The sequence below is a fragment of the Protopterus annectens genome, chromosome 11.part0, assembly GCF_019279795.1.
Source record: "Protopterus annectens isolate FY-2018-M chromosome 11.part0, PAN1.0, whole genome shotgun sequence".
Classification (NCBI taxonomy): domain Eukaryota; kingdom Metazoa; phylum Chordata; order Ceratodontiformes; family Protopteridae; genus Protopterus; species Protopterus annectens.
The window spans coordinates 1,355,181,871-1,355,209,129 of NC_056745.1; the positions used below are offsets into that span (position 1 = coordinate 1,355,181,871).

Sequence of the window (27,259 nt, forward strand, 5' to 3'; positions counted from 1 at the left end):
ACTAGTCAGCAACAGGCATCTGTTTCCTAAGCTTTTCCTGATTAAAGAAAGGAGGGAAGTTCCTCCTCAGGAGGACATAGATTCCTCAGAATCTGAAAATGAGAAAGAGTTCTCTTTTGCTGATCACCTGCCTTTTGAATCTCTGGTGACTCTGATCAAATGACACCCTTTCTTCTGCTTTCCCCTGAGGATTTATCCATTGGGGATACCTTGCACAAGCTGAAAGAGATATTTAATTGGGAGAGCATATAATTTTCTCAGGCCCAAGCACACTACAGAGAGTTTCTAAGCCTGTCATCACCCAGACCAATAGATATTTTCCCTGGTTCACTAAGTTCTGGAATGAGGTCTTTGGTATCTCTCTCTGCATCCTAACTTTCTACCATCTGCCCCTAGGAAGCCAGGTCACTTTTGTAGAGTGCTTGACACTCACAAGGACCTTTACAACAACCCACAACCTTATCCCTCAGTGGTGTTTACTGAATCCACCATGGGTGCTCCTAAGGGTGCAGCTATGCACCCTTTGCCTAATGACAGAAACAATAGATTTAGATTTGGTAAAAAAAAGACCTACACATCTGCTACCTCTGATATAAGGGCGCTTAACTGCCAGTTTCACATGGTAAAGTACTTATGGTCCTTAGAAGAACAAATAATTGGTAAGGCAGTGGGCATTACAGACAAGACTGTGATGATATGGGCTAGTGCCTGCATAGCTAGCTGGAGTTCTGTAAAGAATGATGTGCCCTTTGAATATCAAACTGATTTGTGCAAGATGCTTCTGTTACAAATGTAGTAGAAGTGTATGGCATTTGAATGTCAAACTAATTTGCACAAATGCTTATGTTTCTAAAGTATTAGAAGTGTATGGCATTTGAATTTCAAAATGTATTTGCAAAGTTGCTAGTGTTAAATGTATCCGCAGTGGCTCCTACTGGATAGAGGGGTATACATGTGAGGCTGTATGTATACATGTTGGCAATGTACACTGGAAGAGAAGCATTTAACCTCAGTCCTGTTAGTTTTGGAAAATCCTTGAAATTTAACTGGCTATTAAGCCATAAACATGACACTCCACTATGCTAAATAGGACTGGAGACTGTAGGTCTGGAGCAAGCCTTTGTTCATTAGCTCAGTAAAAACAGGAGAAGCCTCAGGCACTGCCATAAACATTTAGATGTGTATTGTAGCTGTCTATGCTAAATTTCTATCTCTGCTTCAGGGGGGAATTGTGTGAGAACCTAGTATCAGATGACCAGATGAGGTCATTCTGCCAGCCAGCTTGGAAATTATGTTTTAGATATTACAGTGGGAAATCTTTGAGCATTGAGTGTTCTGTCTTGGGCCTGACAGCAAGAAGGATCATTTGCAGCATCATCTGCCATACTCTGTTAAGTAAGTAGAGAATAGTAATTCTCCTAGATTCAGTCAGGAGTGTAGTGAAACTTAGTTTAGATAGTGTTTTTCTTTATTTGTCTGAGTTTGTCCATCAGTGTTACTTTGAACATTTCCTGTGATTTGAACTCTGTGGTTTACTGTAAATATATATTCAGTATTTTCATGTTCATTTATTATTTTTTATTATTAAATATATGTAAAACTTTTATTGTGGCAGGTTCTTTTAGAAAGTACTTAACCTTTGAGAGTGCTTATATTTGTTTGGTGACACGGTGTGGGCCACTCCTGAAGGCCTAGCTGTCCTGGTCAACTACTACCATTTGTATTAGTATTAATATTATAAAGTATAATTGTACACCCTTTGTTAAGGGCCATAGAGTAGATGATTGTGGAGTGTCTGGTAGCAGTGATAACTACCTTGTACTCTGGGCAGATGAAGGCACAGCAGGTAAATCTGTGCTAGCCTTTCCCATGTGTGTGTGTGTGTTTGTGTACTCGTGCGTCAGCTACTTGGAGCAGGGACACGAAGCACTGGTCACAGAGAGGGTACTGGAGGATTTGGCTTGGACACGGCTGAGGACCTAACCCTACAGCTGTACCAGTGGGGAGTCTTATTGGGGCCCTGGAGGGAGACGTATAAAGAAATCTAGACCCAGGGCTGACTGGCGTTCCCTATGTGCTTTGAGGGGAAACTGTACTTGGCGCAAAGAGCTGTATCTGGAAATACTGTGTGTATCCATTTGTGTTCCAAGTGAACAGCCCTCTCCAGTATCAGTGGTGAGGATTCAGGCTCCTTGATTACTGGCCCAGTGTGAGGATGTCACATATTGGTGGCACTGGTGGGCATCATAGAGACATACAGGAGACAGCTAAATCAGCACTCTGGGTGTCCAGACGTTCACTGAAATGTGGCTGTGATGCATTGGATGCATCACGTAGGGCAGCTGCTGCAGGTTCGGTCAGTCATAGATGTGCCTGAGGACTCAACCTTTGTCTGACCAAGTAAAGGGCTAACTTTTGGATGCCCCACTGGGTAAGGGGTTACTTTTTGGCCCCCCTGCAGAGAGTCTTTGAGAAATAGGACATAGAGGGAAAAGAAATCAACACTAAAATAATTGTATCTGTCTCCCAGTCCTAGATATAACACAAATTGCCTCCCTAAATCTTGGCCTCTGCCTCCAAGATAACAAAAGGGGAGGCCTTTGAGAGGCAAGAGACTAAGACAGACTAGAAGGTGGCAACCTGGAGAATGCTGTAGAAGTAGGGGATCCAGAGACCAACTCTAACTATGCACAGCAACCCTTACTCCCTGTCCCCAAGCACAGACCTTTCCCCCTCGCTCTTCTTTCCTACAGCAGTGGAAACTCCTCACTGGGGGACCAGTGGGTTCTAAATATCCTAGAAGGAGTCTGTTTCATTCTTTTAAGGGACTTGCCCCCCTTTAGGCATACCAGCGCCCCCAAGACACACACGCACGCACACACACACGCACACACACACACACACACACACACACACACACCCCTAATCTTACCAGAACTTCTACAACAAGGATCCATTCAACCAGTCCCTGAGGAGAGGAGGACACAGAGTTTTCCTCAATGATCTTTCTTGTGTCAAGAAAGGAAGACACCTGAAGGCCAGTCATAGACTTGTCAGGGTTAAACAAGTTTCTGCACATTCCAAAATTCAAAATGTTGACCCTACAAAAACCATTATCCATTAGTTTTCAAGGAGCTTATATGATCAATGTTGATCTGATAGGCGCCTAACTTCAAGTTCCTATACCTAATAAGGACAGGAAATGTCTTTGGTTTGTGACATCAGGATTAACTGCCAGTTCTGTGCTTTACCATTTGGCTTATTCAGTGCTCTCAGAGTTTTCACCAAGTGCTTACCTCTAGTTGTAACTCATCAGAGCTCCTTATGGGTTCACATTTACCCTTGCATGGATGACTGCTGTATCCAGGGAAAATCCATCCTGGAATTTCAGATAGCCCTGCAAGTCTCCATGGGGTAATTCGAGAAGGTAGGTTTCTTTCTCAACCTCTGGAAGTCCCAACTTTATCATCAGACAAAAATTGTCCTCCTGGGTACACTGAGAGATTAAGTAAAACAAAAGACCATCTTACCCCAAGACAAAGTTTCTTTCCCGACAAGCTATCTGCACAGACTATTTCTAAAGTAGACAACCTCTGCAAGAGAATACCCAAGTGCCTTGGGATACATGGCTTCCTGTTCATATGAAAACTCCAGTGGTTCCAGAAAAAAAAACTTGGGAGCAACGTTCTCAACCACTGGGAAACCCTGTTGCCACTTCTCCCCACCTTAAAAAAGGAACTACTTTGGTAGAACGACACCATCCCCAAAACCCCAGGGGCAAACCACTGTCTACGAGAGATGGATAAAACCATTGCCACAGACAGTTTAGAAATAACCTGGGTTGCACATACAGGACCACTGAAGGTGTATGGTATCTGGACCCAAGAGCAAAGGAAAGTACACATAAATCAGAAAAAATGCTGGCAGTGTTTCTCGTTATAAAAGCATTTGAAAGCAACCTGAACCCAAGAACACTGCAGATTTACACAGACATCACCACATTTATGTGGTACCTAAACAAGGGGAGCTCATTCCTACCCCCTGGGCACTGTGGCTGTAAAGATTTTGCTGTTGGTACAAAAATTGCAAGCAATACTAATAGCTCCTACATCCCAGGCCAGAACAGCACCGTAGCAGACTGTCTGAGCAGAGGCCTTCTGGACCCCAACAAATGGATGCTGAAGAGAAAGCTTTTCCTGGATCTCACCCACCGGTGGGGATACACTGGTATAGACCTCTTTGCCTCTCATCAGAACAAATCACTTCAAAAGTTCTGCTCCAGAACACAACAGATGGGGACATGGATGGCAGGTACCTTCTTCAAATGTACAGAGTCTTCTTACATGCCTTTCAACTGTTACCATTTATCCCAAGGGTACTGCTAAAAGTGAGGTTAGACAGGCTGAGCATGATACTCATAGCCCCCTTCCAGCCAAGGCAACACTGGTTCTCCTTCCTGTTGGCTGTCAGCAAAGGGAGATACCATACTTTTCCCCTGGTGATGGAGCTACTCGCTCTTCTGAGAACATGGTCTAGTTGTGTAAGTAGACATAACATAACAGTAGATGTTCAAGTAATCACTGCTGCAGTAGCTGCTCCCTCCCTTTGCTCTCCTTGTTTTTTGGTGTGATTATGCCAGAGTGTGGCTATTTACTTCATTATTGTTCTTAGCATTGTCATTTTCAGGGCTCAGTCTCTATCTCTGTGGTGGCAGGTTGAAGGGCTTTGGCTCTCAAAGTTGGCTTTTAGTTAGCTCATCTGAAACTGTCTGACAGTTTGGACATGTTGAAGATGCTCTGAAATGGAAACCGGTCAGCTGTTATATCCTTGAGAAGGATATAACCCATATAGCTAAGAATACTGCAGCAGTGATTATTAGTTTACTTACACAACTGTACTTTCATTCTCCTGTAAGTATTAAGAATTTCACTGGCTACATTCAGTGGGAGACCCTGCAAGGCATATAAGGTTAAGGAATGAAAAATAAAATATTTAATTGCTAATATCCTTTGCTGAAAATCTAATCCCAACACATTCAAAGCAGTTCCTTTATCTTACTGATAATAGCTTCATAATTGGATTTTACTCAGGCTTCCAAAGAGTCAGAAAGGATCACCCATACATTAGATTTTACTCAGTCTTCCAAAGAGTCAGAAAGGATCCACCCGTACAAAAGGTATCCGATTTGGAGCTGTAAGGAATGGTAATTTTTGCAGGGGATGGGCTGAGGGTAGAAAGTTCAGGTTAACCACCTCAGTTTTAACTTGTTGATCTTCTAATCAGAGACTTCTGCAAACTCATCCAGCACATTGAAAATTCTTTCCACTTCTGTCTCTGGGTTGGGCAGGTAAAGCAGGAGATCATTCACATATTGGGTTTAAACTATTCCTGGCTCCACGAAGTCTGCTCTTCACTTTTTCCCTTAAAACTGCTCTATCTCTCAAATTAAACACCATATTCTCATTCTAAGGCCCTTCACTGGTCCAAATAAGTAATCATACAAGTTAGCACTATTAAACCATAAGCACTACTTACTCTTATACTCTCTACGATTACCTTGACCCCTATTGGTCCGGCTTAACTCAGTTTCCCTATATTACTCTAGCATGTCCAAAGGTCAATCAATGGTTTCCTCTCCAGTCCAGCTGGTGAATCTGGGAATTTTGAGGCAATGTTACAGCTGTCTCATGTACACGGACAACCCTCTCCTCCTCCAAACAGGTTCAAATATATGTGAGAGATGCAAACATATAGCCAAACTGGAGGCTGAGCTCTCTCATCTCAAAACTGGTGTAACCAGTCAAGAGGAGAAGGTAACCTCACACAACATAATTCCAGTATCACATAGTCCCACCACATCATTGAACCAAACACATAAATACACAAAAACATACTCAGAGGCTCTAAATAAAAATCTACCGAAGCAACAGAGACCTCCAAAGCAGACATCCAAGCAAATGCTACCCCAAAACAAAACACGCACAACACATAGCCCACAAAGTCAGTGTGCCAAGCAGCCACAGCTCTTAAGGCTGAGTAACACACCTGATACTCTTGTAATAGATGACTCTATTGTCAGACACACTGACGTCCCGCACACCAGGCTGAACAAAGAGAAGGTCACAGTGAGCTGCCTGTCGGGCGCTAGGATCCGCCACATAACACAAGCACTCAGGTCACTCCAAAGCAAATACAAATATGACTCAAGTCATCGTACATGCTGGTGTGAATGACCTGAGATGTACCTCCCTGGACTACATGAAAAGAGACATAGAGGAGCTCTCTGATCATGTAGTCCAGGCTGGTATGACCCTGACCTTGAGCAGCATCTTACCCTCACCTAGAATGATGCCACAGTACAAAGACAAAATGATCGATTTTAACAATTGGCTAAAATTTTGGTGTCATTCAAAGGGGATCCAGTGTCTGTCAGCCTGGGATGACATGCTCGACAAGCCACGTTGCTTCGCTAGGGACGGCTTGCACCTGTCACCACTGGGCTTTCGGATATTGGCAAAGGCTCTTGCCACCCCCATAGTGCCTTTTTTAGGCAAGGCTCAAAAGTCAAACCCACCTGCATAGACAGCACAAGGAACAAGAAACTAAGGGTAATGCTGCTAAACGCCAGAAGTCTTTTAACCTCAAGATGCACGCACTCAAAGCTCTCCTCAGTATGGAGAACATCAATATCTGTGCAGTGACAGAAAAAACCTGGTTCAAGGCTCCAGAGAGCACCCCAGCACTACCAGGTTATACCTCATATCATGCTTTTCGGCCCCAAAACCCAGACCGAACCACAAAAGGAGGGGGTGTTTCCATATTTATCAAGGATATCCACACCTCCAGGTTAGTGGCATTGCACGAAGTATCTGAGATCATCCATGTGCAACTAACAGTGGGCAAGACTGATTTTCAGTTTATAGCATCCTACAGACCACCCTCTCAAAGTTAGGAATCCCACTCGGCTTTCCTGAAAACATTGGAGAACATGAAGATCTCTCCGAACACCATTATATTGGGCAACTTCAACTACCCAAACATAGACTGGGAGCACTACTTAAGCCCCAGCACCTTAGGCCAAAGGTTCCTGGAAATTATAAACTCAAATGCTATGGAACAACTAGTCACCACTCCCACAAGAGGGGATAACATACTAGACCTGATCATTACCAACATGGGTACTCTATGCTCCATACCAGAAGTATATCCCTCATTGGTAAGATCAGACCATAAATTCATTTCACTGGATATCCACATCCCGACCCCACCCCAACCCAGAAAACCACAGTGAAAAACTTCTCAAAAGCAAACTTCTCACTTCTCAAAACCGAAGTGGAATCCTTCAAGGCCCCAGGGCCAGTGGAAACTACGGCCCAAACTGCAGAATCCTATATAAACGCATTCTACGGACATCTCCAGGAATGCATGGATCATGCTATCCCAAACAAAACCAAGACCCAATCATCCAAAGGCAGGCGTCCAGTCTGGTGGACCCCAGCCATAAATAAACTGTACAACAGAAGGAGGAAGCTACTACATGATAGAGCAAAATCCCTAATAGGGAAGGCAGCTCTGATCAGTACTAGCAAAAAATTACGATCCCTCAAAATCCTCCAAGGCCAGCTTCGAGAGAAAAATTGCACAGGACACTAAAGACAATCATAAGGCTGTTTTCAGTTATGTTAGGAACCTGGGATGCAACTCCCAGACTTGTTCTGAGTTGATTCTAAATGACATAAAATACACTGAACCCACAGACATCGCCAATATCCTGGCAGACAGGTTCTCTGCAAACTTCTCCACCCCCTCCCCCCCAAAAGAGCAAGTATCTATCCCGGCAGAGGGCTGCCTCCCAAACATCTCTGATGCTCAGGTGAAGGCTGCCCTCTCCAAAGCAAAAAACACTGCTTCCATGGGACCAGATGGCGTCCCGGGTTGTGTCCTACATGAACTCCAAGAAGAACTAACCCCTCAAAACAGCTGTACAATCTCAGCCTCACTACAGGATATGTGCCCACAGAATGGTGTACAGCAACAGTGGTCCCACTCCACAAAGGTGGAGCCTCTACGGACCCTGGAAACTATCGCCCCATAAGCCTGACTAGCCTAGTCTGCAAGGCTATGGAGAGGATCATCATGGAGCTCATAAACAAAGACATTGGGGACCTACAGACACTAGATCCTACCCAATTCGGCTTCATCAAGGGCAGATCCTGCCTTTTGAACCTGGTCGACTTCTTTGAAACAGTCACCAAAGCCATAGATGAAGGGAAGGTAGCCCACACAGTCTATCTGGACCTAGCAAAGGCATTTGACACAATACCCCACTCGGGCATCATAGATAAGCTATCCAGCTTAAATATAAACCCCTATGTCACAAGATGGGTCGCAAACTGGCTCAAAGATAGAACCCACAGAGTGAGAGTTGCTGGAGCCATGTCAGACTCGAAACTGGTCACAAGTGGCGTCCCACAAGGTTCTGTCCTGGGACCGCTCTTGTTCGGTATATACTTTTCCGAGGTACAGGCCAACGTGGGAGGACTATGGCTCACCAAGTTCGCAGATGACTGCAAACTGGGCGCCATAATAGACTCCCAGCTAACACAAACATCCTTCAAAAAGGTCTCACAGAGACGGATAACTGGTGCCAGAGCCATGGTCTAAAGCTAAATGCCAAAAAGTGTATAGTCATACCATTTGGCAAAAACAATGTGCCCACAAATTACCACATGGGCGGTAACCCATTAAGTACAGAGAAAGTAATTAGGGATCTGTGGACCCAAGTTGATAGCAATCTCTCCTTTGACAACCACATTGCCAAAGTGGTTAGAAAGACCTTCTACATAGCCCAACTCATCATGAAAGGATTCGCATCTAGATCAAGAGAGGTAATCGTGCCCCTTTATTCATCCCTCATCAGGCCTATCATAGAATATAATGCCTCTTTTGGGATGTACCTTACCCGACACCTGCAGCAATTAGAAAGACCCCAAAAGTACCTCACCAAGAGGATCAAGGGACTCGCGCAGATGCCATATGCTACTCTGTTAAAAAAAACCCTCCAGCTCTACTCAGTTGCATACCGCCTACTTCGAGGCAATCTATGCCTGACATATAAAGCTATGTCCAATCCAGAATTAATGGACATGCTCCACCTCAGTAAATCTAAATCCCTTAGAGCCACACGCTCGAGGGACTTGAACCTCAGCACAGAAATAAATAGAACTTGCTGGAGGGACAGATTCATAACCCAGAGGCTCCCTTCGCTCTGGAATAGAATTCCAATTCATGTTAGGCAGAGCACCTCACTGAATCTCTTCAAGAAGAATCTTGAGTGGATGGGGGATCGTAGGTTTGTCCCGGGGATTACTTCCGTGTCACTATTAGAGACGCAGTAAACTAAACCTTAAAAAGGGCACAGTATACTCAAATCAAGGGGTGGCGTAAGCCAAACAAAATCGGGCTAGGCTTGTAATTGCCCCAGGGCAGATAGCCTAGTATGAACCTATATAAAGGTAAGGTAATGTTAATATTAAGCAGCACCCCCCTCCCCCCGGGTGGTGCAAATCTCTGTCTAGTTGCAGGAGTCTTCAAGTGCAGAGCAGACAGCAATGGTGATAAGTGGCAACCTTACCTCGTGACCCTTTGAAAGGATATTTCACCTAAGAATCTACATCCTATCTTAATTTTAACTTTGGAGTCTAGATACATGACTTTAATGAGGTTAACCACAGCAGAAGGAAATCCAAATCCTTAAAGCATGCTAAATAAGAAAGGCCATTCAACTCTTTTGAGTGCCTTCTTGGTATCCAAAGTGGCAGGTAGGTCCCCTCACAACATTTTAGAGGCATATTCAATCACCAAAGAAACTTACATTAATTGTATTATCAAAGGCTATGCAACCAAGAACAAATTCTATGTGATATGGGTGTATTAAGGTAGGCACCAATGTACAGATCTTGTTAACAAGTAATGAAGCAAATAATACATAATAATGGTTTAAAATTGATATTGGTCTGTAAGATGTTACCTGTAAAGGATATTTGTCAGGTTTTAGTAAAAATATTGATGTTAAGTTGTCAAACTCGCCTTCATTCTTGCTGGATGGGTTCGGAGCCGATCCTCGGCTCCGACTCGGCACTTGCTAAGCTCGAGAGCTAATTTTACCAGCTCGAGGCAACCCTATATCCCATGATGCAAGGCGTGACTACCCAGATCTCGTTTGCCGCTTCGCGAAGAGGTCTTCTTTTACCAGCTCAGGTAGTGTTTTAACTTTCTACAGTTAAAAAATCTTCCCTTTTTCCAGCCTTTTTTTTTTCTCAGTATTAGAGTTAGTCTTTCTATAGCTATCTCCTTAACCCTATACTCCCTCAACCTAATAGGTTTAGTTATTTTCCCCTTCAGGCCTTAAGCCTCCCTTTCCTTAATTCCTGTCAGGGTGTTTGAGTGTTGTACTTAGTTCCCCCCCTTCTTCTTAAGTTAACTGTGTGGGTGAACTTTGTGTGTGTGTGTTTGTGCACTGGGCATAATTATGTCCAAAGAATCGAAGGTCTCAGGCTTCAAGAAGTGTGACTCGTGCTGTCAGAAGATGTCTCTGACAGACGGTCACACTTCTTGCGTGTACTGCCTGGGACCTCTACACCTGCAGGACTCCTGTGCCATTTGTCATTCTTTTAGCCACAGAGTCCTGCAGGAACTTAGGAATAAATTAATCCTACAAGGCTTATTGAAGCCGGAGAGCTCCCCGACCAAGACCGGGTCGGGGAAGCCCTCTAAGCCACCTAAACCCCAGGCTTTGAGTTCGAAGCCTTCGGCTGTGGCTCCGGCTCCTTCGGAGTCTAGGTCGGCTCCGGCCAGAGCCGATCTTTCTCTCTTATTGGCGGTGGTATCGGTGCCGGCCGGCTCCGATAAACCTGCATCGAAGTCGATGTCTGCTCCGGCTGGAGCCGACATTTCCATGTCCCAGACTGGAGCCGATAAGTTATCGGCTCCGACTGGAACCGAGGGGTCTTCGGCTCCGATGGCTCCGACTAGGAAGAGATCTCTGTCTCCTTCCCTGGAGTCGATTCGCTCGGCTCTGGGATCTCTGCATTCGGAGCGGAGCCATCGGAGCCGATCTTCTAGGTCTTCCAGGCTCTCTGACTATGACTTGGAGAGAGTGGTAAGCAAATTGCTGAAATCACAGGCACTGGCCTAGATGCTCCATAGCCCGTCTCAGCAGACGACCGCTATCACTCATCCCCCTGAATTTCCTCCTTCGACTCTCCTCCAGAGTTCGGCGAGCTTCGAAACCTTGACTGTTGGTGCCGGAGCCAATGCCACCCCTTTCGGCTCCCGTCTTGACTCCGATTTCCTCCATGACACCTTCCATGGAGGGATCCGTCGTCGTGACTCCGTCGGCTCCGAGGCGAGTGGCATCGGACCCTTGTCCGGCCCTGTTCTCCCTCTCGAGCTTGGCGTTGGTGAGTTCGGCACCACATCGGCCTCGGAGCCTTCTCTTTCGGCGGGGCTGGGAGTTCCTGTTTCTTCGGAGCGGAGCTCTCTGGCCTCCTGGAAGGGGAGCCTTTGAGGTGATGAGGAGTGTTCTAGCCCCTCAGCTGAGTCAACAGTCGGTTCCATTAGCTCCCCCCTCCTCTGTGCCTGCTGATATCTCTTCCCACTCTCTTGCTCCCGGACCCAGAGATCCATCGCCCCAGGTTTCCCCACTGGGAAGAACTTCCTCTTGCGAGGTTTCTCCTGATCCTTCGGGGGAACCCCCGCGTCAGAGGACGTGCAAGAGGAAGCACATAGACTCCCCTGAGTCTACAACATCTGATACTGACTTAGATGAGTCGGAGGGATCCCCAAAGTCCCCCTCTGAGGATGTCTCCTTTACAGACATCTTGGAACTCCTTAAACAGAGGGGGAACTGGCCTTCCATTAACCCCTCCGAGGATGACTCAGTATACCTGGAGGCTTTTGGATCTCGACCTTCCACCTCCTGGGTGTCTCTGCCTTTCGACCCTCTCATGGAAGTGGTGGCTCGAAAGGCGTGGGCGGCAACGGATTCTGTGGAACCAGTCCCTAGGAGGCCATCTAAATTTATCATGGCCCCGGTAGACAAGCAGTTTCTCACCAAGGGTGTCCCTGTTGATGCCATGGTGGTGGCAGCTGCCACCAAGAAGGAACTTGCCGATCCTTCTGTACCTGTCCATCCTCCTAACAAGGAGTCTAGGACCATGGGTAGGTACGGTAAGTGGATTTTTCCTCAGCGACCTTCACTATGCGCGCTGAATTATCTCTGTCACTTTACCGGCTTCAGAGATATTCTCAAGGAACTAGGTGAGGTAGTACAGGATCCGTCAGCTGCCGGGGCTCAAGAAAAAATTACCTCGCAGCTGGGAATCCTAAATTCCTTAACTCCTCCATGCGGCTCATTTCTTATGTGGCCGATGGAGCGAGTAGAGCCGCAGGCACAGGAGTGGCCCTTAGGTGTCAGTCCTGGATGCGGCTTTGCAACTTCGCAGATCCCTTTAAGGCATCCTTCACAAATACTCCCTTCGACGGTTCGGCTTTGTTTGGACCTCAGGTGAAGGAAACATTGACCAGATGCGAGCAGGACGGCAAGACTCTTTCTGCCGTAGGAGTCCATTTCTCCACCCCTTCAAGACCTTATCCTAAAGGTCAGAAGGGAGGGAAGATGTGGTTCCGTAAATCTCAGGGAGTCACCCGGACGCGTGGTCAGTTTACCCCAGAGGCAGAGGGGGTAATAACAATAGACGCCCTAGGGGCAGAGGGGGTCTGCAGAATCAGGGTAGCAGAGAGCCTCTCCCTGCAAACCCTTCCAGCATCCCTGAGGTGTTGCCCGACTGTCCACCCTTGGAGGCAGTCGGGGGAAGATTGTCGCTGTACCCAACAGCCTGGCTTTCCCTTTCTCAAGACATTTGGGTACATTCGATCACATCCGAGGGTTACAAGATTCCCTTCAAAAACTATCCTGTTCCTCAGAAGGTATCCCTCCCAGACGTTGCACCCGGTCTAAGGGAGTTCTCAAAGCTAGAGGTATCAAAACTTCTAGCAAAAAGAGCCATCCAAACCAGTTCCAGCAGACCAAATAGGATCCGGGATCTACTCAAGATTCTTTTTGGTCCCCAAAAAAATGGGAGATTGGAGACCAATTCTAGACCTCAGCAGACTAAACAAGTTTGTCAAGAAGGCAAGATTCCGGATGGTCACGCTTCAGTCCATTTTACCCTTTTTGGGCAAGGACAACTGGATGTGCTTTCGGTAGACGTACAGGAAGCGTACTATCACATAAAAATTCACAGGCTCCAGAAGGTTTCTCTGCTTTCGGCTGGGGACCAGTCATTTTCAATTCAGAGCCCTGCCCTTTGGTCTCACTACAGCCCCCAGAGTGTTCACCAAATGCATGGCAGCGGTCACGGCTCACCTGAGACGTCAAAGATTCCAGGTGTTTCCGTATCTAGACGACTGGCTCCTCACGGCCACCACCAGGCATCAACTTCTCCAGGCCAGGGACTACACTCTTCATATGTGCAGCCAGTTAGGAATTTCCATAAACTTCGAAAAGTCCTCCTTGTTACCTTGCCAGTCTATTACCTTTATAGGCGCAGAACTAGACACTGTTGGGATGTCAGCAAGACTCACAGATCAAAGACTTCTGGACATCCAAAACTATGTTCAGATTATCCTACTCAGCAAAAAGATCAGGGCCAGGTTTGTCCTGAAGGTGCTAGGACTTATGGCGGCTGTCATCGTACTTCTTCCTTTGGCTCGCTTCCATATGCGGCTACTTCAGTGGATGTTATTCACCCAGTGGTCCTTCCATCAGCTTCCCATGCGCCACGAGATCATCGTGACACAGTCTTGCAAGAGTCACCTGACCTGGTGGATTTCTTCCCCTCAAGTCCTCCAGGGCAGACCGTTTGTTCTCCCGGCCCTGGTTGCCACAGTCACATCGGATGCCTCCCTGATCAGGTGGGGGGGCATTATCAGGGCAGGATGGTCCATGGCACTTGGCAACCCTTCGAATACCATCTTCACATAAATGTCCTAGAGATGAGAGCAGTGCTTTAAACTTTGCAAGCCCTCAACGACTTTCTTCCTTTAGGAACTATTGCAGTTCAGACAGACAACATGTCCGTAGTATGGTACATCAACAAACAGGGTGGGACCAAGTCCTATCCACTGTGTCGAGAAGCTCTCAGACTTTGGCAGTGGGCAATCTCCTCTCATCGGTTTCTGATAGCAATGCACAGCCCCGGGAAATCCAACTTCATTGCGAACAGATTGAGCAGAGCTATTCTCATGCCTCACGAGTGGTCTCTCAAACAATCAGTAGTGGGGGAGATTTTTCAGAAGTGGGGCTTCCCTTGCTGTGACCTTTTTGCTACACCCCAAAACAGCAAATGCCCAGACTTCTTCTCCCTCTTTCCACTCCCAGGCCAACCCCCCAGAGACGCTCTAACCCAGGTGTGGCCCCGGGGACTTCTTTATGCTTTTCCTCCATTCCCCTTGATACCTCAAGTCATTCAGAAAGCTACCGTTTTGAGAGCCAAGTTGATTCTCATTGCCCCTTACTGGCCTCGACAAATTTGGTTCCCGTTCCTTCATCGCCATTTATTGGTACAGCCTTGGCGTCTGGACCCAGTTCCAGATCTTTTGACCCACCAGTCGGGTCATCTGCACCAGGCCATTCGCTCTCTCTCAACCTCACCGCTTGGTTGCTCCACTTCCTTCATTAGCCAGGCTTCCTATGATTTCTAATCCTGTACGGGATGTCATAGTAGCTTCTCTAAAGTCCTCTACCAGAAAGATTTATGCTAGTAAGTGGCAGCGTTTTTCCTTCTGGGCAAAGTCCAGGGACATAGACCCCTTTACTGCCCCAGTTCAGTCAGTTTTGGACTTCTTAGCTGAGATTTTTCAGTCGGGTTCTTCTTCGACAGTCAAAGTCCAGCTGGCAGCAATCTCAAATTTTCATGTTGGCCTAGCGGACCAGAACATAATGTCTCACAAGCTTTGTAAAGCCTTTCTCAGAGGTATCTTTCTACTAAAGCCCCCAATTAAAGATCCTCCTCCACAATGGGACCTGAATTTAGTGCTGACATCCCTAATTCTTCCCCCCTTCGAACCGGCTGCTACATGCTCTTTAAAATTTCTCTCTTGGAAGACAATTTTTCTGGTGGCTATTACTTCAGCTAGGAGAGTGTCTGAACTTCATGCTCTCTGTGTTCGACCTCCCTACTTGGTTTTCCACAAGGATAGAGTATTTCTAAGAACAAATCCATCCTTTTTGCCCAAGGTGGCTTCCCAGACTAATCTTAACCAGTCTATTGATCTTCCAGTATTTTTCCCGAATTATTCGGACAGAGCGGAACAGAAACTGCATTATTTGGATGTTCATCGCCAGCTCAGATACTACTTGGATAGAACTAAACAATTCAGAAAATCTGATCAGCTTTTTCTTATGCAGAAAACGGAAAAGGTCTCCAAGGTGACCTTATCGAAATGGCTCTCTTCCACTATTTCCCATGTTTATCTCCTTAGGGGCAAAGAATTGCCCTCTTAAACCTAAGGCACATTCTACTAGAGGCCTAGCCACATCTACAGCCTTTCAGGCTAGGCTACCTATTGACACCATTTGTGCAGCAGCCGCTTGGGCCATGCCTCATACCTTTGTCTCACATTACAAATTGGACTTGGCCTCCAGAGACAGAGCTAGGTTTGGTTCCACAGTTCTCAAGAGTCTGTTCCATTGAGCCACCCAGGATAGAGGTGCTAGGGAAGCGGTCCCATCCAGCAAGAATGAAGGCGAGTTTGACAACTTAACATTAAGAAGTTATGTACCTACCATAACGTTCCATGTTAGTTGTCTTCTCTCGCCTTCTTTCTTGCGTCCCTCCCTCCTTTCCCCCTAGCCTGGACAGACCTTGAAGTTGTACTCTTCTGGGGACGAGTTTATTCTTCCTATGTACTCCAGTTGTGAGTGGTCACTAGTTTTACTAGTTCCCCTGTGTTGTGTTTACTTTCTTCTCCTTTTCCTTCTGTTGGAAGAAGATAATGGGCATATTTCTATAGCTACCAAATGAGATCTGGGTAGTCACGCCTTGCATCATGGGATATAGGGTTGTCTCGAGCTGGTAAAATTAGCTCTCGAGCTTAGCAAGTGCAGTGGAGCCGAGGATCGGCTCCGAACCCATCCAGCAAGAAAGAAGGAGAGAAGACAACTAACATGGAACGTTATGGTAGGTACATAACTTCTTATTATAGCCTAATTCCGTGATACTACGATGATTCCAATAGGTGTGATCTTATTGGCCCACTGCAGCGAAGTTAGCTGCAAATGGGGGTCCTTCATCTTGTGCAACTCCTTAGGGAGTCCATCAGAACTTGGTTTTATTTTTTGGAGATGTTCTAAGAGGCTGTGCCACCTCATCTTCAGGAAAGGGCTGAAGTAATGCCCTTCTTTGTTCCTAGGAAAGAGTATAGCAATGTTGAGTATCTAGGTAGTATGCAGCTTGAATATATGAAGGCATTAGCAGATCGTGTTATTGTAAAGTTGCTTATAATATGAGGCAAATATGTACAGAATATTGATGGAGTAGTCCTGTATATTGATTCAGCAATTTGTCTACACACCTTTCTGTTGAATGTTGTAGTAGTTTAATTGCTAAATATCAGTTACTTGGGGGAGAGAAATCAGTGGCACCAACCCAAAAATGCACTTAGCATAATCCACTTCAATTTGAAAATAATTAATCTGATGTTGTTAATCTTCATTCCATTCATCACTGATTGGGTTGTGTTCCGAGCTTTCGGAACCAAGTTGGCCTTGTAACAAAGCTTGCACCAGCCAAAAACTCTTGAGCTAAGTTTTTACCCATAATACCCTTTTCCCTGTTACCTCAGATCTTATTTGCCACATTGCCGTAAATGCACGTTTAAGCCAGCTCTCAGCTAAGTCTTTGATATTGTTGGAATATTCTGTTTTGATATTTCTGATAACTCAAAATTGTATAGTGTGTTCTTAGCTAGTGTGTTATTTCTTGTAGCTGTGTTTCACGAAATCTTTCTACAACTTTCCTGTCATTACCTGTTGGTAATCTTTGTACCATCGTTGGTATCCTCTCGTTGCCTTCCAGTTAATTATTGATGTTCTTCGTGTTTCACTGTTGCAGTCATTACATTTGGGTAATTTGCTGAAAGGTTGCCCTCAGTCGGCCTGATTAACAAAGTCTTGGGTCCTTCGTCGGTTGCTGTGCCTCCTTCCATGACGTCTGGTCGTCAAGGGTATAAAACATGCATCAGACGCTATTACATCAGTCTTTCTTGCCGTGCGGTGCCTGAAGCAGAAGCAGTTCGCAAGTGCCAGTCAGCCGACTCCTGAAATGTTCGTTTTCAAGTTTCAGAACCGAAGTCTTCAACTTAAAGTTCAGTACCCCGTTGGGGAAACTTTTTCTTGCTCCTTACTGATGTCAGTAAACGTTAATAATTGCATTACTTGTGGAAAGCAAATACCTCGCAAAGATTTTCATTCATACTGTATTCCTTGCCTAGGCCCTGACCACTACGTACCTTATTGTCAGTTTTGTACTTTATTTAATCAGCGCACTATCCGTTGTCGGATCATTTTTGCCAGTATTTCGGTTCTCTGTTTAATTATCCAGAAATGTCGTCAGTTAGCCATCTGACTACTGGGATTCCGAAAAAACGCAAAGATAAAGACAGAGACAGGCTGCTGAGGTCCAAAACTGCCGATGACGCTTCTCCTAAGCCAGTCGCCAGTTCGCCGGTACTCAGTGAGGTGCTTTTGCAGCCCCTGATACTTGCCAATTCTGATTTGCAGGCCTCTACTGAGACCCATTCGGAGTCCGGTATGCCGCAAGATGCTTCACCTATGGAACCCGCGGATGTCTCTACCTTGGATGGGTCTGGAGCCGCTGTGCAGGCACCGGCTTCTGAGGGTGTAATCAGGCGTACAGACTTGCATATTAAACCGACTCCATTTTCATTACTAAAGACTAAATCTCGATCTGTGTCTAAAAAACCCGACGCCCAGGCCACATGTTCAGGCCCCTATGCCTAAAAAACAAATTAACAAAATGGCTGAAGATTTAATTACTCTAATCAGGGGTAGTCAAACCCCCCCCCCCCCCCCCGAAAGAGGCCTAGGGCTGAGTTTGATTATGAATCTTCATAGGTTCATAGGTTCATAGTTAGTACTAGGCTACCTGCCCTTTCAGGCCATTTTAAGCCTAGCCAGTTACCCCATGTGAGAATCAAACTCTGCACCTTGTGTCTGTAAGGTAAACACCTTAACCATTAGGCCATTCTTCTGATCAGATTTCTGTTTCTTCTGACTCTTCTAATGACCTGGATTTGTCCATACCTACTTATGAGGATTCTGATGCAGAGGATTCTATTCCCCCTGCTTCCCCTCCTTTGGATTTTTCCTTTGGGGGGAAACTTTACATACCTTATGGGAGTATTTCCTTTGGGAAAGTCAGGAATTTTCTGATTCAAAAAAGAGGCTTAGGGATTTCCTCCTTCTACCTCAGCATAGGCCTTTGGCTATACCTCCTGTACTAGACATTGTTGATTGTGTTTTCGGAATCCAATATGGTTCCCGATTCCCTGTCTCCGGCTCCTAGTAAACCTGACAGATACAGGGTTCCTGAGTCTCACAAGTTCCTTTTCAAAAATCCTGTTGTAGATCGAGAAACCATTTCTCAGGGGCCCAAGGGCATTAAGACTTTTACTGCTAAAAATCCTACCCCTTCTGATAGAGACTCCAGGGCGCTGAATAGATGGGGTAAGAAGATTTATACTTCTGCAACCTTGGCAATCAGGGCTTTAAACTGCCAATTTCATATGTTAAAATATCAACAGCATACTATTGGACTGCTTAAACAGAAAATTATGTTGATTCCTGACTGTGTGGAAAATAAAGATTTACAGGATTTATTGCATTCTGCTGAATAAGTTGGAAAACATACTTTGCAATGTGGTTTTGATTCTTTAGAGGCCTCCCGCAGGGCTGCTGTTACTAGGTCTGTGCTTAGAAGGCATGCTTGGCTTAAGGAACAATCTTTGCCTGATCACGTTAAAGCAAAATTGTTGGATGCTCCTTTAAATCAGGACTGCCTGTTTGGCAATAAGGCTGAAGAAGTTCTAAAAAAGATGGAAGATAAAGCTAAATCTATGCAAACTGTCAAAGATTTCTTACACATGCAACCTCCAAGATTTAGTATGCACTGGCCTACTAAGAATTGGTCTTTTCCAGCTCCTTCCAGATCCACTCAAGCCAAACCCAGACACACCAAAAGTACCAGGTTTCAGTTCCAGGGTCTCTGAGAACTAAGCAATGGGTGGCCTCCACTTCCAAATCTGTTAATGACACCCCCCCCCCATGGTAAACAGTCTCAATGACTTCCTTTTAAGATTACCAAGCACTTGCCTTTTAGCCGCCCCTTTGGGGGGAAAATTGCTCTTCATGCAAAGAACTGGGAACTCATAACCCAGGGCAAATGGGTTTTAAATAGTGTCCCAGGGATACAGATTTCATTTTCACATGTTGCCAACACCAAACAGATGACCAGACCTGCCCCCAAATCAGTGGGCAGAGGCTCAAAAACAAGTACTTTCCCTCTTACACATGGGGGCTATTCAACCAGTACAAGATGAGGAAAAGGGACAAGGTTTCTATTCCAGGCTTTTTCTGGTACCCAGAAAAGACAAATCATGGCGTCCAATTCTGGACCCGTCTACTCTAAACACCTTTCTGGACATTCCAAAATTCAAGATACTGACTCTTCACACGTTACTTCCTATGCTAGACAAAGATGCCTGGTTGACAAAACTAGATTTAAAAGAAGCATACCTGCACATCCCAATCGGAATCTTGCAGAAGATACCTAAGCTTCAAAGCAGGCTACTTGCATTATCAGTTCTTTGCACTGCCCTTTGGCTTGTCTACTGCACACAGGGTATTCACGAAGTGCCTGGCTCGAGTTATTGCATTTTGCAGGCAAAGAAATATTCAAATATATCCATACCTGAACGATTGTCTAATTCAGGCAGAAAACCAGGGCATACTTCTAAATCATCTGGCATTTGTAAAAAGGGTTCTAACTTGTCTGGGGTACACCATAAACGAAAATAAATTGCAACTGGTACCCTCTCAACAGATTACATTCCTGGGTGCAAGCTTGAATACAACTGCCCAGATTGCTTTCCTCATGCCAGAGAAGCAAATTCAAGTGGTAACTAACTTCAAACAATTGGCCATAAAAACCCTGCTATCTGCAAGACAAATACTGCAAGCCTTGAGGTTCATGGTCTCCTGCATTCTTGTAATTCCATATGCAAGACTGCATATGAGGAAAATACAGTGGTACTTAAAAAGTGTATGGAATCAACATTGTCACAGCCAGGAAACAATGATTCCTATCATACCTTGCCTACGCCTGGAATTCCTATGGTGGACAGAGGCCTGCCACCAAAACAAGAGACTGCCATTCACACTATCCCCTGCTGCCCAAACACTAACTACAGATGCATCAGACTATGCATGGGAGGCTCACCTGGCAGGAAAGTACATTCAGGGCAAATGGAACCCAAGTCAAATGCACCTACATATCAATCAAAAAGAAATGTTAGCTGTAAAGAATGCTTTGACAGCCTTCAAGGACTACATTCTTCCATGACAACTAATGGTAAAGATGGACAGCACCACGGTTATGTGGTACATAAACAAGCAGGGGGGTACACATTCTTACCCCCTCTGCAGACTAGCCATGACATTGTGGAACATTGAGCTACCAAGTGCACCTACAAGCTCAATTCCTGCCAGGAAAATTGAATACACTGGCAGACGGACTAAGCAGAAATCTCATGGACCCACACGAGTGGAAACTGGAACCATAGATTTTCAACATGTTGACAAACAAATTGGGGAGCCCAGACATAGATCTATTTGCCTCCCCCAGAACCACCAGTTAGACATGTTTTGCACAAGGACTCCCCACAAAAAAGCCTGGAATGTGGATGCTCTGCCCTTCAGCTGGAGAAACCTATCAGTTTACGCCTTTCCCCCTCTGCTCTCCAAAGTTTTGCTAAAAGTCAAACAGGACAAACCAAGAAAGATTTGATTGCTGCAGACTGGCCAGGCCAACACTGGTACCCACTCCTGCGCAGTGTCACAAATATCTCCATGGCACCTGCCTCAGACCCCTTCCTTGCTGTCTCAGCAGGAGAACCAAATTCTGTACCCTCAGCTTCCAACATTGAATCTTGCAGCCTGGCTAATAACTTAAATTCACCCTTATCATCCCTCAGCAAACCTGTGATGGATGTCATCTTAGAGGCAAGAAGATCTAGTACTAGAAAATCTTATGCTGACAAATGGAAAAGATTCTGCGCCTGGAACCAATCTTTAGGGATGAGCACAGCACAGCAGCGCCCAATTTACCTCGGATTTTGCAATACTTAACTGAGATGCTTCACAAGGACCTGTCTTTTTCCTCTATTAAAATCCCTGCTTCAGTTATTTCAGCTCATTATAACACAGAACCACCCCTCTTCTCTCATCTCCTGCTCAAGCAGTATCTCAGTGGGGCAAAGAACTTGAGACCATCCAGGAGAACTCCTACCCCTGCCTGGGATCTTAACTTTGTTTTGGAAAAACTCAGTCTACCTCCTTTCGAGCCAGCTGCTACTGCAGACTTAAAATTTTTTTCTTGGAAAACAGCCTTCCTTTTAGCAATGACTTCAACTAGAAGGATATCTGAATTACAGGCCCTTATGGCAGTGGAGCCTTACATCATCTTTCATGCCGACAGGGTATCTCTGAGGACCAATCCATCCTTCATGACCAAGGTGGTTTCCAGTATGGCTCTTAATCAGTCCATTCATTTGCCAACCTTCTTTCCCAATCCACAGAACAAAGGGGAATGGATTCTGCATTCCTTGGATGTGCACAGACAACTTAGATTCTACTTGGATAGGACTAAATCGCGAAGAAAATATGAACATTTGCTGGTAGCATTTGCTGCAGGGGCAGAGGGGAAGGCTATTTCAAAACAAACCATTTCTAAATGGATAAGCCATTGCATTCATTTCTGCTATAAGCACCATGGAAAACCTATTCCCCAGGGGATCAGATCTCACTCCACCAGGGCTGCATCTACTTCTGTAGCCTTTCTCAGAGGTGTTCCTACCAGGGATATTCTAGAAGCTGCTACCTGGAGTTCTGTACATACTTTCACCAAGCATTATAATTTACCAGTTTTCTCTAAATCCAGAGCTGGCTTTGCCACTGCTCTCTTGCAGGGCCTTATAGCTGGCCCTAATGCTGTATAAACTCCTCCTCCCAACCATAGCTTTGGGAATCTACCCAAATGTAATGACTACAACGGTGAAACACGAAGAACATAGTTCAGTTGTGTACACTTACCATAAATATAGATGTTCGAGTGTATTCACTGTTGCAGTCCTGGTTACCCTCCCTCCAGCCCCCTACTTTTCTCTGGCTATACCTCTCCTTTTTTTTTACTATGCTTAAAAGCCTTTTTGGTGTATTTGCTTTTGGTTGGAGGTATATTTTTGTGTTTTTAATTTTATTTGCTCCCCATGAGGGGAGCATGTGACATCTGGGGCAAGAAAAACTGATGTAATGGCGTCGAATGCATGTTTTATACCCCTGACGTCATGGAAGAAGGAACAGCAACCGGCGCAGGAACCAAGACTTTGTTAATCAGGCCGACTAAGGGCAACCTGCCAGCAGATTACCCAAATGTAATGACTGCAACAGTGAATACACTTAAACGTCTACATTTATGTTAAGTGTACACAACTGTACTTTGTCTGCTTAGTTGTGGTAATCTGTTGTGTTTTTTTTTTTTTTTTTTTTTCCTGCTCATCGTGGGTTGCTGAATTTGTTGATATTAACATGTCTGATAAAAAGGGCACCTCAGGCTTCAAACAATGCTTGAAGTGTGGGAGAAAAATGCCTAATAGTGACCTTTATGATGACTGTGTTTACTGTTTGGGAGTGCCTCATCTCTCCGTACAACCCTTGTTCTTTCTGTCTGGGGTTTAGCTCTCGTACCCTGAATGAGCATAAAAATAAATTGATTTTGAAAGGCCTACTCAAATCACCTTTCTCAGAGGCTCTCTCCACGTCGTAAGGTTCACCCCCTCCTAGGAAAGACAGAGTCCACACTCTGTTCCCTCCTCACTCTCTGGTGAGAAGGAAAGACAGCCAAAACCCAAAATTCAAAGATTTCTGCACTGGAACAAAAGTCTTCCCATACGGCACCGTCTTTGGTACCCTCTTTGTCTATATCGTCGACGCAGACTACCTCGGTACCAACAACGTCTATGGCACTGGATGTGACCGATCCAAAAACTTTGACATCGACTCCAATTATGACTCCGAGCCCTTTCTCGGCTCAAATAACTCAGATAGACATTGCTGTTCCGATCGTCTCAAAAATGGAGACTGTGGTGCTGCTAGACGTACAAGCACTGGCCCGATATTCCCCGTCTGTGGACCTCTTCTTTGGGACAGGCTTATAGTCCCTTCTTAGATCGTCCAGAGTCCCCTTCGGGGATGTCCACATAGGTCCTCCAGGAGCCTCTCCGAGCTCAATGTGATGCGCCTTGTGGACCAGCTGCTGACAGCCAGGGGGATTCCTTCTGATTCAAAATCCCAATCCCTTATAAGACTTGGGTTTTCTGCTTCAGGGACTCCATCTTACTCTCCTCCTTCGTCCTCTTTGCAGGTTCCGAAGCCCTCGGCACCCTTGGTTTTGGTGCCCTAGTGGACCTCACTATGGCCCTGGAGTCTACACTTTGGCCTTCGGTTCAGTTGGAAACGGGTCTTCCTCAGGCTCGGGACTGGACTGCCGGTTCCAAGTTTGGCGCCGGCTTTTTCTATGGTGCCTTCCATGGTTCCAGGAGCCCTGTCGGTGCCTATCCAGCTTGAGGCTCCACGCCTGGGAGCAGGCTCAACAGGGTGGGGTGTGACCCTGGTTCCGAGGTTGTCTTCCTCTGTTCTGGGCTTCCACTTCTCTTAGGGCGCCCCTGCTTTCCAGGTGATGAAGAGGGCTCTTACTACCATGAGCAAGCCTTCGATGTCGGAACCCCCATGTCCTCCCCCTTTGCTGCAGCTGTCACAGGCCACCATCCCAGATTGAGCACGGGAGCCGCAGGAGACCCTATTGCAGGGTGCCCTTTCTTCCAGGTCTTCCTCAGAAGCTCCCACTGAGGAGGTTCCTAGGAAGAAATCCTGCAAGAGGAAGCAGGTGAACTCCCCTGAGGAGTTCCTCACTGAGGATACAGATTACAATGAAGGGGAAGGGTCCCCTTGATTACCCCCCCGAAGATGTCTCCTTCAGAGACATCCTGGAGATCTTGAAACAGGGAGGTGATTGGAAACCCAAAAACCCTTCCTCAGAGGAATCCGTTTTCCTGCAGGCCTTTTGTGCTCGACCATCTACCTCTTGGGTGACCCCGCCTGCCAACGAGTTGGTTCAGCTTGTGGTGCAGCTCTCCTGGAAAAACCCTGATGCCGGTTGAAGCAATCCCCAAGAGACCAGACAAGTTCCTCTCTCCCCCTGAAGAATATCCCCATTGTTCAAAAGGTCTACCGGTGAATGCTATGGTGGTGGCGGCAGCTACCGAGAGAGAGAGAGCTGAGGAAACCACACTGATGTCCTTCAAGGATGCATCTGCAGTCCTTGCAAATGGGTTGTCCTGTCAGGCAGCCCTTCGGTCGGCCGGATTCCAAAGTCTGGGTCTGGCCTCGGCTGGTGTCGCACTTCACCCGACGTCATAGCTGCAGTTCTTCGGGTATAAAGGCATCAGCCGACGCCATTTTCCTCAGTCTTTCTTGCCGCGTGGCGCCCGAAGCAGAAGCTGTTCGCAAGTGCCGGTCGGTCAGAACCAGAGAATACTTCTTCTACTTCGAAGACTTCTAAAAAGCTAAGTACCCCGTTAGGGACTCTTTCTTGCCTCAGCCGATGTCAGAAAAAGTGAATAACTGTTTAACTTGTGGGAAACAAATACCTCATAAAGATTTCCACTCTTACTGCTTACCTTGTTTAGGCCCAGACCACGACGTAGCAGCTTGTCTAGCCTGTGCTTCCTTTAACCGACGGGCGCTTAGACGCCGGTCGGAATTTGCTGGAGTTTTTCGGCTCAGATTTTGCTTACATTATGCCGCCGGATCCTCGACTACGAAATATCTAAAAGCGCAAGGAAAAGGACCGACACTCGCGGTCCGCGGTTTCGTCAAAACCGCGGTTAAGCCAACCATGAATGTCTCGGTTTCGGCTGAAACCGAGCTCTCCGTTCTTCCTTCAGCCGAAACTACCTCCTACCGAGGCCTCATCCAACCTAGTGGAATCGGCTTTTGAAATCCCACCTGCTCTTGCAGGTTCCCAGGAATTATCTGATACTATACCCTTGGATATTTCAATCCTGCATGGAGCTGCTAGGCCACCTGCAACCATGTCGATTAAGGCCTTTGCCAGGGCTAAAGCAGCTAAATCTACCAAATCTGTGTCTGCTAAGACCCCTCTCACAGGCCTAGCTCTAGTTCACAAATGCTTAGTCTAGCAGAGGATCTCATTTCTTTGATCCGGGATCCCAACCTCACCCAGACAGGGCCTCTCAACCACCTCCAGAGAAGAGGCCTAGAGCAGAGCCCCTGAGCCAGTTTCTACAGATGACTCCTCTGAGGATTCAGACAATTCAAACCCTCCAGAGGGCCCTTTCTCCCCTTATGTAGACTCTGATGGTGAAGAGTCCATTCCTTCTGCCTCTCCGCCTGAGGAATTTTCCTTTCGGGAAACCTTGCATGCTATGAGGGAACAATTTCAATGGCAGGGCCAGGATTTTTCAGACTCTAGAAAAAGGCTTAGAACCTTTCTGCATTTACCACAGCATAGGCCTTTAGCCATCCCTCCAGTTCTCTGTTGTGGATGATGCATTTAATGATGCTTGTACTGCTCCTGATTCACTACCTCCGGCCCCTGCTAAGCCCGATAGGTACTACAGGGTCCCGGACACACATTATCATTTGTATAAGGCTCCTTTTGCAGATCCCGAAACTATCTCCCAGGGACCTAAGGCTGTAGCAGCTACCTCTGCCAAAAACCCCCTCCCCTCTGAAAGGGAATCCAGGTCCTTAGAGAGATGGGGTAAAAAAGTTTACACTTCTGCTACTCTTTCAGCTAGGGCCTTGAACTGTCAATTCCACATGATCCAGTATCAGGAATTTATGTTAGACCAGTTAACTAAAAAACTGTCCTCTGATGAACCATTAGACAAAAAATCTATTCAGGAAATGGTACATAACATCCAGCAGGTCAGTAATCATTCCTTAAAATGCGGCTATGATGCACTGGAAGCTTCCTTTAGATCAGCCATGACTGGCACAGTGACCAGAAGACATGCATGGTTAAAAGAGCAGGCCTTACCAGACCATGTCAAATCAAAGCTACTAGATGCTCCCATGGACAAGATCAATTTGTTTGGCTCTCCTGCACAACAGGTGCTGAAGAAGATGGAAGAGAAGGCAAAATCTGTCCAGACAGTGAAAGATTTCTTACAGGTCCAACCTCCAAGGTTTAGCAGGAACTGGCCCTCCAAGAATTGGTCCTTTCCAGACACCTCCAGAGCTCAGAGAGGCAGGAATAGGCTCAGGAGGCAGAGGTCAATCCAGAGGTGCCTACAGGGGACGTCAGTGGCAGGCTAACAACCAGCGAGGTACAGCCACCACTACTACTACAGGACAATCACAGTGACTTGGCTCTGGCACCGCCTACCAGGGAACAACTAGAAGCACCCTTAGGCGGGGAGCTAGCCTTATTTTCAGTAAACTGGCATTACATCACAGGAGACAAGTGGATTTTGCAGACAATAGACCAAGGTTACAGGTTTCACTTCCATACTCTACCAAGGAAGAGAGGAATGCCAAACCTACCTCCAAATCAAAAGACAGAAGCTCTAAGACAAATAACTCACTTACTAAGGATGAGAGCTGTAGAAAAGGTACCATCTATGGAGCAAGGACAGGGATTTTACTCCAGACTCTCCTGGTACCAAGAAAAGAAAACCAATAGAGACCTGTTCTCGACCTGTCCGCTTTAAACACATTCCTCATTGTCCCAAAATTCAAAATGCTGACCCTACAGCAGCTTCTTCCCATGTTGGGCAAGGAGTCTTGGCTGGTAACTCTAGATCTCAAGGAGGC

At 46.1% G+C, this 27,259-nt stretch overlaps 1 protein-coding gene across 1 annotated transcript in view; it reads left to right on the top strand.

The window, feature by feature from the left end:
* MKLN1 (muskelin 1) overlaps window positions 1-27,259 on the top strand; it is a 1,607,387-nt gene that overhangs the window by 433,039 nt on the left and 1,147,089 nt on the right. The window lies entirely within an intron of this gene.